General features: G+C 44.6%; 1 protein-coding gene across 9 annotated transcripts in view; it reads right to left on the reverse strand.

Moving 5' to 3' along the window:
• The window catches only part of EVI5 (ecotropic viral integration site 5), a 202,913-nt gene extending 195,223 nt beyond the window's left edge, over positions 1 to 7,690 (reverse strand). For 4 of the 9 annotated variants that reach the window (XM_053591711.1, XM_053591715.1, XM_053591713.1 and 1 more), the window contains exon 1: positions 7,473 to 7,689. The gene's annotated coding sequence lies outside the window, so the exon portion shown is untranslated. Of the gene's footprint in view, positions 1 to 7,472 lie in introns of all 9 variants that reach the window. The other 5 variants (XM_053591719.1, XM_053591717.1, XM_053591716.1 and 2 more) reach the window with 2 other exon arrangements.
• Positions 7,691 to 9,245: the final 1,555 nt, after the last annotated feature.

Genomic DNA, 9,245 nt, shown 5'->3' on the forward strand with positions numbered 1-9,245 from the left:
CACCCGCCACAACGCCTGGCTATTTTTTGGTTGCAGCCGTCATTGTTGTTTGGCAGGTCCGGCCTGGATTCAAACCCGCCAGCTCAGGTGTATATGGCTGGCACCTTTGCTGCTTGAGCCACAGGCGCCGAGTCATGATGACAGCTTTTTATTTCACCATATATTATGAAGAACAAACTAAAAAAACTCATCTGCTATCTAGTATTTCTTTTTTTCCAGAGACAGGGTCTTGCTCTACTGTCCAGGCAGGAGTGCAGTAGGTTAAATCATAACTCATAGCCTCAACTTCTGGGTTCCAGTGATACTCCTGCCTCAGCCTCCAAAGTAGCTAAACTACAGGCATGTGCCACCACACTGTTACCCAGGCTGATCTTGAACTCCTGTCCTTAAGCTATCCTCCGGCCTCCACCTCCCAAAGGGCTGTGATTACAAACGTGAGCCACTGTGCCCAGCCCTAGCATCACAATTTCATAAGAAAACAGATATTTTAATATAGAAAAGGATAGGCATAATTTAAAGGTGAATACTTTAAAATATACTTACCTTGCTTTTACTTCTTCTTTGAAAAAAAAAAAACAAAAAACAGTCTGGGCGTGGTAGCTCATGCCAGGGCTTCGAGACCAGCCTGAGCAAGAGCAAGACCCCGTCTCTATAAAAAAATAAAAAAATTAACCAGGCATGGTGGCATGTGACTGTAGTCTCAATTAACTTGGGAGGCTGAGGCAGGAGGATCACTTAAACACAGGACTTTGAGATGGTAGTAAGCTATGATGATGCCACTGTATTCTAGCCTGGGCAACAGAGCAAGATCCTATCTCAAAAGAAAAATAAAGAAAATAAAATGTATAAACTTAGCCTAAAAACTGTTATAATAATATTTTCGGGCTGGGTGCAGTGGCTCACGCCTGTAATCCCAGCACTCTGGGAGGCGGAGGCGGCAGACTGCTTGAGCTCAGGAGTTCAAGACTAGCCTGAGCCAGAGCAAGATCTTGTCTCTAAAAAATAGCCAGGCGTTATGGCAGGCACCAGTAGTCCCAGCTACTTGGGAGGTTGAGGCAAGAGAATCGCTTAAGCCCAAGAGTTGGAGGTTGTTGTGAGCTATGAGAGCAGGGCACTCGACCCCAAGGAGACTGAGTGAAACTCTGTCTCTAAAAAAAAAAAAAAGAAGAGTAATATTTTCATTTCATCATGAGCTTTATGGCCAAAAAAAAACAAAAAAACTCTGCCTCAGAGAGCAGCATTTGGGTCCCTATTGACTTAGTGGTTTAAAAAAAATAAAAATATAGAGTGGCAAAGAATAAAAAAGCTATTAGAGTACTTCACATAGAGGCTTTAATGGGTGATTTTAATTAACTTATCACTTCATGTTAACTATACTAAAGCTCCACAACTTTAACAATAGTTCCTAACTTTTTCTGGCATAGAATTTTTTTTTTTTTTAGTTAAACCTGGATTTGAAAGAATTGTTTTCAAAATAAAAATTCTGAGTGCTACCTCTCCCCATGACAGCTGGATTTAAATAAGTATTATCAAGTCAAATGGCAAAATCAAAATGACTTTTTAATAAATTTTGTTATATATTACAAATATACAAAAGCTATTATTTACTCTTTCAATGTTTAATGGACATACGGATTTCTAGGCCCCTTGCAGTGCTCTGCAGCCCAAGCCCATGGTAGGCATTCATCTCCTCCTACCATGAGTATTAAGCCTAGAAAGTTACTTAGAAAGTATCAAATAGCTCACTAGGCTAGATAATCTTCAAAATTATTTTCAATCCTGAGATTAGAAGACAATGAGTACTTGTAAAGAAATGACAGCTTGAGCTAATATTAAGGTCCTCTCCCTCCTACCACTCTATTTAGATAACTGCAAAGAAATTTAAAAGGCATAACCTGTAAGGAACAGACAACAGTGGAGGACAGATGGCAAAACACTTTTGTATAATGGAAAGCAAAGGAGATGGTCAACTTCCAGGGTAGGATGGCAGACTGCACGCACACATTTAACTTTGCTTGCTCCCAAAACTACTGACACAAGGATAAAGAAAGTTTTGTTACTGTTTTGTTCTGTTTTTTAGAATGTAAACTGTAAAGATAGGGAGAATGATAAAAGAGACAACAGCAACAAAATTTTGGAAACCGAAAAGATATTGGACAACTGACTTAGTCAAAGATGACCAAATTCTAAGCCAGAAATCTTAACAACTGAGAACAAACCAAATTTACACCAAAGCAGCCTCAAAAACCCAGGAATTGTCAGAACAAATAGAAGGAGAACTAAAATAAGAAAGAATAAAGTGAAAGCTAAACAGAAACCTACATCTCCAAGCTGCTCAGTGGCTCCACCTTGAATGTCACAACCTACCCTGTTTCCTCGAAAATAAGACATCCTCCGAAAATAAGACCTACTTACAGGAAAGATAAGACGTCCCCTGAAAATAAGACCTCGCGCGTCTTTGGGAGCACACCTTAAAACAAGACACTGTCTTATTTTCGGGGAAACGGGGTACTATAGATTTACTATCTTAAGGTAAAAGAAAAAAGGAAAAAAAAAAAAAAGGTAAACCTTACGTGCTGAAAGACAGAGGTATCCTAACAAAAAGAGATTATGAGAGCCCACATACTAAATGCTCTGTGACTCATTACCCAATCCTCTTTTCCTGAGTTCCCAGATCCCCCAGCAACTAGACCTCAACCCTCCAAGGAGAAAACCGGAAGATATTCTCTGGGAAATCTGACCAGGCCAAAAGCAAAGACACATATGGTGGGAATAGCCTCAACAGTCCACCCATACCAGTGGCTCTCAATCTTTTCTTTTTTTTTGAAAAGTAAATTTATTTCAGGTTGATGTGAGGTACAAACAACCAGGTGACAATATTTGATTTTATTAGCGTCCCTCTTGTGGTTATGTCCCACACACAAAAGGTGTGGCAAACACCCTCACCCCATGCCCATTCAGTGGGAGCACCTCAATCCCCCTTCCTGGTTACCCCTCCCCCCAACTTGAATTGAAATGAGTTTTTCTCCTATGTGGGCATACATCAGATCATCTACTGGTTTCATATTAGTACAGAGTACATTGGATAATTACTTTTCCATTGGAAAAGTGGTTCTCAGTCTTGACCACACAATGGAACCACCTGGGCAGCTTTAAAGAATACTAATGCTAATCTATGGAGATAAAAATCAGAATGGTGGCTCGGCGCCCATGGCTCAGTAGGTAGGGCACCAGCCACATACACCAAAGGTGGCTTGTTCGAGCCCAGCCCGGACCTGCTAATCAACAATGCCAACTGCAACCAAAAATTAGCTGGGTGCTGTGGTGAGCACCTGTGATCCCAGCTACTTGGGAGGCTGAGGTAAGAGAATTGCTTGAGCCCAATAGTTTGAGGTTGCTGTGAGCTGTGACACCATAGCATTCTACTGAGGGCAACATAGTGAGACTCAGTCTCAAAAAAGAGAAAAATCAGAATGGTGGTCACCTCTGCACAGGGAGTCAGGATAAAAGAAAGGGATACAAAGGAACTTTCTAGGATTTTAGACACGGTCTGTATCTTGTGTTAGTTAACACGGTAAAAATTATCAAACTATACTTTTTTTTTTTTTTTTTCAGTTTTTGGCCGGGACCGGGATTGAACCTGCCACCTCCGGTATATGGGGCCGGCACCCTACTCCTTGAGCCACAGGCACCACCCAAACTATACTTTTAAATTCTGCACATTTTATTGTATGTAGCCAAAGCTGAATTTTTAAAAAATACTACTTTACCTGGGTCCTATTCCCAGAGATTCTGATGTACTTGATCTAGCAGCAGCACAGCTATGTTTTTATAAGCTTTCCATGCGACTGTAACGTACAGCTGAACTTGAGAACCACTATTTAGACTCTAAATTACAGGGTAAAACTGGAAGTCAGTAAGTCCCTACTTACAAGCTCAGGTTCCAGTCAGCTTTCAGTCACCCACTCTAAGTGATGGACAGAAAACCAAGGATTACCTACAGTCTTCTGAGGAGAGCTTCACAAACTGAAAAAATGTAACGTAAGTAAGGAAAAGAACGCTTAAAGAAACTATCTTTAGCATTCCCAGATAGCTAAAAGAAGAGACGGCATCCGTGAAAGAAACAAGATGGAGGAATAAAAGTGAGCACAGGAAAGGAAGCAGAACCCTCCAGCCTGCAGAAGGAATATGATCAAGAAGCAAGCTGCTGTGGCTAACTCAAGAACCCGGGAGCAGCTCAGGACCCAGGTCCTCAGGTAATAGGGTCAGTGGTGCACAAACACGACGCTGAAGACAAGTGAATAAGGTACAGCCAACTCTCTAGGTTCCCTTCTCCAGCACCCTCTCTATCCACTCATAAATTTATCCTCTGGAATCACTAACCTGGAGAGACTCCAGACTCAGGAACAGTAGAGTAAGGTTCCAGGCTGAAAGCCAAGGGATTAAACAGAAGTATGTTTAGTTAACAGCTGCCACCCACACAGCCTGCTTCCTTTGCCCAGCTCTCAGAACACTGGAAGCCGGGCCTGTATCTAGTCCCCCTCCTCCCAGTTTGATTTAGATGCCCCTTTTGCATACTACCAAATCAATCTCCATCATTTGTACTTCTCCCAAGTGGAAGAGGTTGATCTTTCTTGGATTTCTTGAATTTCTACTATCTACTCCTTAAGGGTAGGGACAGCATCTTAATCTTTGTGTTCAAAGAACCTCAAACAACGACTGCCAATATACTAACCACTCTATAATTCTTTAATTGGTCCTAGACATTTGGAGACACCATGCAAAAACAATGCTATGCAAAACTTAGTTGAAATCCTAAAACATAGAATGTAATTTGGACTAGGTTGCGAATAAAGAATAAAGATTTAGAGGGAGGCGCCTGTGGCTCAAGAAGTGGGGCGCTGGTCCCATATGCCAGAGGTGGCGGGTTCAAACCTAGCCCCAGCCAAAAACCAAAAAAAAAAAAAAAAAAGGCAAAAAAAAAGAATAAAGATTTAGAATCTATTGATGAAATGATGTCAGATTAGTTTAAAATAATCCCACAGCATACCACAGCAAAAAAATGCAGCTGCATTCCCATTTTAAAATTTCAGTTACAGCAGCGCCTGTGGCTCAAAGGGGTAGGGCGCCAGTCCCATATGCCAGAGGTGGCGGGTTCAAAGCCAGCCCTGGCCAAAAACTGCAAAAAAAAAAAATTTTTTTTCAGTTACAAGTGTGTGCAAGGTGGCTCACACCTGTAATCCTAGCACTCTGGGAGGCCAAGGTAGAAGGATCCCTTGAGTTGAACAGGTTAAGACCAGTCAGAGCAAGAGGGAATAGAAAAATTAGCTGGACCTTGGTGCCTGCAGTCCCAGCTACTGAGAGGATCTCTTGAACCCAGGACTTCGAGTTTGCTGTGAGCTAAGGTGATGGAATAGCACTCTAGCCTGGGCAACAGAGTGAGACTCTGTCTCAAAAAAATAAATAAATAATAAAAATACTAAAAATTAATAAAAGATGTACAAGACATCAACACAGAAAACTACAAAACACTGCCAAGAGAAATTCTTAAAGACCTAAGTGAATGTTCATAAATTGAAAGATTAAATATTGTTAAGTCATTCTACTCAAATTGATGTACAGATTCTATTTCACTTCCAGTATTTGTGGAAACTGACAGATTGTAAAATTTAGATAGAAATGTTAAGAGCTATGAATAGCCAAAAAAATGGTTTTTCTTTCTTTTTTTTTTTTTAGACAGAGGGTCATTATGTCGTCCTCACGTAGAGTGCCGTATTGTCACAGCTCACAGGAACCTCAAATTCTTGGGCTTAAGCAATTCTCTTTTCTCAGCCTCCCAAGTAGCTGGGACTACAGGTGCCAGCCACAAGGCCCGGCTAAGCAAACACTTTTTAAACTGACAGGCATCAGCAAGGATTGGGATAACTGGAGTATCATTCCCTGATAATTGGTACAACCACTCTGAGGAAATGTTTATCATTCATATACCTCAAAAGCCAACAATTCCACTCCTAGGTCCGTATTCCAACTTGTAATGTTATATTTCTTTTTTTTTTTTTTTTTTTCCGTAGAGACAGAGTCTCACTTTATGGCCCTCGGTAGAGTGCCGTGGCCTCACACAGCTCACAGCAACCTCCAACTCCTGGGCTTAAGCGATTCTCTTGCCTCAGCCTCCCGAGTAGCTGGGACTACAGGCGCCCGCCACAACGCCCGGCTATTTTTTTTTTTTTTTTTTTTTGGTTTGCAGTTCAGCCGGGGTCGGGTTTGAACCCGCCACCCTCGGTATATGGGGCCGGCGCCTTACTGACTGAGCCACAGGCGCCGCCCTAATGTTCTATTTCTTTACCTGCGGTGCTTCACTTCGTAAAAATTCATTACCTGCACACTTAGGATAGTGGACTTTTTTTTCTGTATTTTATGCTTCAGTAAGTTTTCTAAGATTTCTCTGACATGAAGTTCCCAGAATTAAGGCTAAGCTAGCATTTTAGGATAAAAAGAGAGCTTCTGGTACACCAAATGAAAGTTGGCTAACAAAATTAGAAAACAAAAAGAAAGCTACCAACACTTATCAGCCCAAAACAAAGATAAAAACTACCAACAGATCACTTTTCTTTAACTTCATGAAGTCCTGGAATCCATTCTTTCAGCAAAGAAAGGAGTGTATTATTCAACACTGTAACCCAAAGAAAAGATACCGCTGCAAGAAAATACTGCTTTTCAAAATCACCTTTAAACAATGGTAGAAGGAAAGCGATGGAACCATTCCAAAAGTTTTGGTTAACTTTTCGGTGAAAGGAGGCCAACTGACAAGATCGAAGACGCCCAAAATACGGAAAGCGAGCCAGTGAGAAATCACAGCAATTCTAAAGCAAACGCGAACACCACGATCCAACCTACCGGAAATCCTGCGGTTAATTTGAGGCTTGCCCCGCTAGTCATAAGGTGATTCAGTGAAGGCTACAAACGCTTAAGTGCATCCTTGACCCGGCACACCTGGCTTGCCCATCACTAGCCGGGACACGGCCACACGCACAAGCCCGGAGGCCAAATAAAAACCGCAACTTTGCAACTAAGGGGCACTAGCGTTCTCTCCCCTACGGTCATCAGAAAGAACAGACTTCGGGCCTCGAGGGTGGGGGTGCAGGGTCAGTCTCTCCCACCGGATTCACGAGGACATCCCCTCAGCTGCTCCGTCCCTCCGCCGCTCCGAGACTCCCCGGGAAGACCCCGCGGCTACTTCAGTTTCTTCTCGGGCGCCCACTGGACGAGGGTACCGGCGGCGGCAGACGAGAAGGCGAGCGCAGGGAACTTAGGCCCCGGCGGGTCCCGGAGCAGCCGCCCCGCTCACGCCGCAAAACTTGCCGCGACCCCCGCCCGCCAAGCCTCGGCCCAGCCCTGCGCGCCGCGGAACCCGGGCGCACGGCCCGCCGGGCCCCCGGACCCCGGACCCCGGCCCGCGCGGCGCCCCTCACCTTGGAAACGTTGGGTGGACTTCGCCGTAAACATTAACTTCCCATCCAGCCGGCAGCCGCGCCGCCGCGTCTCAGCGCCTCGGCCCCGCTCCCGGCTCCGCGGACGCCCTTCCCGCGTTCTCGGGAGTACCGCACTCGCTGCGGAGTTCAGAGTCACCTCCAGACCCTCGCCAGCCACTCCGGGCACCGCAGCAATCTCGACCACCGCCCGCCCACCCGCTCCTACAAGGTCCGGCCCGGCAGCGTCAGGAAAGCCCAAGGCGCAGGCGCGGCGGGGCCTTAAAGAGACGCGGCCGCCTCTACCGCATAATGGGTTCGAGCAGGTTAGGGGCCGGCCGGCCCGGCCGAGAAAAGGAGAAGCCGAAGGGATTGGACCGAGTGGAGCAGGGGCGGGGAAATGCTTCTCTCGCCTCCGCCTCTCTTTCTCAGCGCTAGCCCACTGCCCTGCAAAGTGCTGACTTCCCCGGTCATTTGAACCGCCCCTTCCACGTTAAAGCTGCAGAAGGCACACCCACTCGGGGGCCCGAAACGACCCCGCGCTGGGAGCTGCAGGCCTCGCACTGCCGCCCCCGCGCGGTCTCCCGGGCCCCGCTGCGCGGTGCTGACTCTAAGACTTCCGAAGGCCGCCAGGAACTCCCCCTTGGAGGTGGCCTTAGGTCACTCTCAAAAACAATAATCAACGTGTTAATGGCACTGGTGATTGTCAAGTACACTTCCGTGCCTCGACATGCTGGGTTTATAAGTCTGGCAGTGGGCAGAACATGGGCACAAAACGTGAGTTTCAGCCGGGCAACCATCCAACATCAACGAAGAAATTCTTAGAAGGAAAGTAGTTAGTTTGGGACAGAAACAGCCTATTAATTCTGGTCCTATCCCAGGAAAGAAGGCAAACTAAGTAAGGGCAATATAGATTACTTTCATTATACATTTAAAACTGACAAAAATAATAATTATTCAGCACGAAAAAACTCCAAAATTATTTGTCTAGAAATTAGATATCCCTGCTTATTTTCTAATTTAAATTCATAAGATAGAATCCCCAGAAAGGGTTCCACTATAATAAGCATTTCAGCAAAAGAAAAGCTCTCCATTTTTTCGACATTAAGAAATACAAGAAATATATAAAATAAAATAAAATAAAATAAGAAATACCAAGAAATAAAAAGTAAGGCCATGCTCTCCCCTCAGCTAAAAAACGTTAGAAATTTGAAACTTTATCTGAGGTAGATTTTTGCATAACTTTAGGTCATGCCATAATTTAAAGTCAATTTCGATTATCAATTTCATTGCAACTGAATCCGTCTTACAGAAGAAACCTACGACATCCTTGATAATCTACCTCTCCCTGCTGTATTCCATCTATCAGCAAATTTTATCTACCAAACTTTCCTTGCACCTTCCTCTTCTATCTCCTCCATCACACCCAGGCTGAGCTTCCTCCACTTGGAGGGTGGGGTAGAGGCACTAGTACTGACCTCTTCTTCTAATTGGCTACTCATACCCCCTTTATCCCCTCTCTAATCTGAACACAACAGGCAGAGTGACTTTTTCAAAATACAATGTGACTTTGACCCAGCATAAAACTCTTGGTAGCTTCCCCTTCTCTTAGACCAACCTGCTAACTAACCAGGCCCTGCAAGGTCAGGTGCCTTGCCCACCTCTGCATCTCCGGTCACTACTCAGACCACATTCCGTCCTGCTCACTATGCTCCAGCCGCGCTGGCCTCTTTTATGCCCTCATAATTACCAGCTTTCTCCCTCTACAGAGCTTTT

This window comes from Nycticebus coucang, chromosome 5 (genome assembly GCF_027406575.1).
Source record: "Nycticebus coucang isolate mNycCou1 chromosome 5, mNycCou1.pri, whole genome shotgun sequence".
Taxonomy (NCBI): domain Eukaryota; kingdom Metazoa; phylum Chordata; class Mammalia; order Primates; family Lorisidae; genus Nycticebus; species Nycticebus coucang.